Here is a 4293-nt window from a genome sequence, read left to right on the forward strand (position 1 = left end):
ACTATCCTCATCATCATGATACAATTTTTGAAATTCAAGAATTCTCAATCTTTGTTCCAAACTACATGGTCTATGTTTATAATATTTCTCATAGATCGTTAGAGGTGATTCCTCAATAAAAGTTGGAGTATCCATATATCGCTGCCCACACATATATTCACCAAGAGTCATTTCCGAAGACGTCTCTTGATAACGAGAATTTCTAGACATATATTCTCGCAACGTCATCGCAGGTGGCGTCTCCTCAAAAGGATTCATCACCGAAGAAATATAAACTACAGAGGGATTCTATACAATCACAAACAAGGCCGACTCGACTCCACCAAAGCAAACCTAAAGATTTCTAGCAAACAAAAAGCATGATGGCTCCACTTAGATTGTTTCTAGACCAACTTCTATCTTTCGAAAGGGAATTCGTTGCAATTTGAGAAAACCTCTCTGGAATCAATCCGAGTCAAAGTAAGTTGAATTGAGGCGAGGGAAGCTCAGTGGAGATTTGATACCCAAGGCCTCACCGCTATCACAAGGCGGCGCAGTCACGCATTCAACTCACAGAAACCATCATGAACTTTGGAGTGTGCTTAAAGAGCAACCAATATTTTTCGAACGAGTTTCCTATTAAGCTCGTTACCCTATCAGACTCGTTCTATTCCAAATTTTAAGCTTGGGTTCGCGTTAGGTTTCGTTTTCCTAAGGCAGGCAAGAAGGGAGCGGTGATGAAATCCGAACCCTTATCTTGTATTGGACAGGCCTTGCCCTTTACTAGGAATTTAAAAACAGTCCAAATTCGTCCTCAATCAATGAATCACCTTAAGGAATACAGTAACTCGCTTACAGGAGATTCGCGAGTGTTTCGATGGACTTACCTCCCGTACCAGACGGGGGATGAACCGTTGTCGTCGACTCGGGCCACGACTCCTATGCCGTGTGCGAACCCGAGGGGCCGAGACGATATAGTAATCGTCGTCCTTCCCTGCACACAGTTTATATAATATTTTTTTTTTTTTTTAATAATAATACCCTTCCGTAGGGTTAAAAAAAAATAAAGTCCAATTGTTTAAAGTCTAAAATAAATAAATAAAAAATTTACAGTTTTCCTCACACACTCTAAAAAAAAAAAATTAAAAATTAAATCCTAAAATTGTCCTTTTTTCTTCTCTTTTCGCTTTAAGCTTTTTCCTCTCCAAGTCCTTAGTGCTCCACTTCGAACCTGTAAATTAAAGACAAAAAGACAAAGTAAAAAGGAACAAATAATAAAAAAATAAACCTAAAAATTCTACCAAAGCACAAATCCCCGGCAGCGGCGCCATTTTGTTATAGTATTTTTCAAGAGGTAAGTAAAGATTCGTTGCTCGGACTTGAATAGATTTTAAAATGAAAATATATGTACAAATTTGTCACAAGATTTTCGAGAGGTATTGGGACTAAGGACTTGGCCAATTCTTCATGCATGTGGTATATTTTATTTATTCTTAACAATTACTGCTCAAAACATAAATATATGGACTCTTATTTTGCCAAAATAGATTCTCAGAATATTAGTTACAAATCGTAAGCATGGGACATCAAACATTTAAGCAAGCATGCCGCATCAAATAAAATGATAAAAATAATTAATTAAAATCATTTTTTCAATTTTTAATCAGTGCAAAAGTCATAAAAAGAATAAATTAAATTTACCACAATGACAAAAATAGACTCCCTCCGTCGTCCCAATGTTGGGTTTAGCTCCTCATATTAATCATAATCTCAAAATGTTTTATTATTGCTCCAAAGTTGATTACAAATGAGTAAACAATGCAACAGAGAAATCGCAACAGCAGTTCCTGTTGCGAAGACGATGTTGGACTGTTACAGAGAAACAATTGGTGACGGAAAATGAAGTTTTGTGGCTGAATGTGCTGTTGCAATTCGGTTGAAGAAACTGTTGCGAAGATGAAGAAACTGTTGCGATTCGGATGAAGGAACCGTGGCCGATTCCTTGTTCTTCACGGGCAGCAGCAGCAACAGCAACAGAGTTTTGAAAACTCTGATTTCTGCTCCTCTGGCCCTCCTTTCGACTCCCAACTCTCGACAGCCTCTCTAGTACTCCCAGGGAACATATTTATACACCTACAGCTCGTTGAATCTCCCTCAATTACTCCATATAATTCTCTTTAACTCGGCAGTAAAGAAATATTCTTGGGAATATTTTCTTTCCATTCTTGCTCTGGTACGCATAGATTTCCATCCTGGTCACACTAGAAGTGTTTAAAAACGACCCACAACGTTGCTAGAGCCCTCATGCATGAGAAGAACACGCTCAAATCTTCTCCAATCCCGTGTCCAACCCATGTTTCCCTGTTTTGCTTCCGTGAATTGTACAGCTAATTATGGCCAAATTTGATCGAACCAAAATCCCAAAACGTGTTCCTTAACCTATATCACATCTTCCTACCAAGTTTGAGCCATTGAATCGCACCACAACACCTTCATTTTGTCGATTGAAATTCTGCCAGTTGATGAACCAATTTTCCCGCCAAAAAGTTTATTTGAATTTGAGAAGAAGGTGTCCCTTATCCAGAGTGCTGGGGTGCGAATAGTAATTTGGGTGGAAATAGTAATTTTGGGGTGGAAATGATAATTTTTCTGGGATCCTCCGGTACATTTCTGGGACGTTTCCGGTGCAATTGTGGGGTGCCTTTCAGTGCATTTCTCCGGGGTGTAAAACATTACTTATTGAGCAACTCTTTCTACACAAGGGGTATTTCTCCAAAAACACCTAAACAAACATAAAAACACCACAATAAGCAAAAATGGGTACTAACAAAATACACAAAAGAGGTGAAAATAGACACATAAATGCGTCTATCAATCACCGTCCGCCACTCTGCCATAGGAAGTGATCGACCAGATGGTGGCCCGCCCATGCGACCTCCAAACGATCACTCGAAGATGGTTGGACGTGCTACCATTTTAAGACGCTTAATCCGCGACTTATTCAATCAAGCTTTAAAACAACGATGCTTCATGCATATCGACTGTTTTGAGATGCTTGCTTGAAAGCGATGCATTACATGCATCGAACATACAGTTGGCCTACTCATTCGAGACATCAAACATGTCACAAACTGGGGGATACTTACTGGGGTATTGGTATGGCGGTTTACAGCGTGCGGCGTGCAACGCGCCCATTACGAGAACGTGTCAGGAAGCATGGATGGTTAAAGATGATGAGGGAAGTGGGCAAAGGAATGATCGTGTGACAATCACCTACACGACCCCACTACTCCATCACTCAACTTACTCCACTTCCTACGAGATGGGGATTACGCTCAAATGACTTGTATAAATAGGTTCTCCAACCTATTTCTAAACAACACGAGAAACCAAGTTGTTGTTAACACCGTATCCAGAAACACCCAGAACTGATAGCTTACATCATGCAAGCCAGTTCAACATTCTGATACAATTCATAAACAACAAACACTTTCACAATCTCAACACCTTCTTCGCTTCCCTCCCTAAGATCAACCCCATCTCCTTCACTTTGTGACCGAAGCAAGTCTGGAACGACCATTTCTTGGTTTAGGCCAGAATTGTACAGATTGATCTCTCGAATCTAAAGTACTCTCGTGAAGTGCATTTGTTTAGGGTTTAGATTCATTTCTCATCCACACACACCCAAATTTACCAAAACCAGCAGAAACAGTTTTCACCCATAAACAATTGGCGACCACAGTGGAAGATTGATCTCTCAGTTGCAAAATCAGTTTCTCAAGATTCATTCCAGTTTTCTCAATTTCAAAAGGGTAAATGTTAGATTCAATTCAATCATTAGATTCAACAACCAATTTCAATTCCGGTGTTCCATTCACTAAGAAGCTTCACAAAAATGCTTTTTTCAAGCAGTGCTACTGGAAATACCTTGGATAGCTGAGCACCAGTAGATCTCCTAGATGAAAGGACCAGAAAGCCGCGTGGAGACACAAGATGCGACTACTACTTAGAAGAACGCAACGGCTTCTCTCGAGATCCAAATGGAGAAATAACCTTTTCTGCAACACCACAAGTGTTATATGGAGCAAGCCAGAAATGCCTCAAAGGGTCCACACCCAGAAGGACGAAGTGAAGATTCGCGTAGCCGTTGTTTCAGTATGCAGATAGTCGACAACAAATTCAACACCACCGGAGTCCTGGGAAGACACCTGCAGAGGTCACAAAAGAAAAGGTCTATCTATATTCCACCAGTGATACCAATCTAAGATCAGGAGTATCCGCTATCACTTCATCAAAAAAACGTGTAGATCCAGA

The sequence above is a fragment of the Papaver somniferum genome, chromosome 2, assembly GCF_003573695.1.
Source record: "Papaver somniferum cultivar HN1 chromosome 2, ASM357369v1, whole genome shotgun sequence".
NCBI lineage: Eukaryota > Viridiplantae > Streptophyta > Magnoliopsida > Ranunculales > Papaveraceae > Papaver > Papaver somniferum.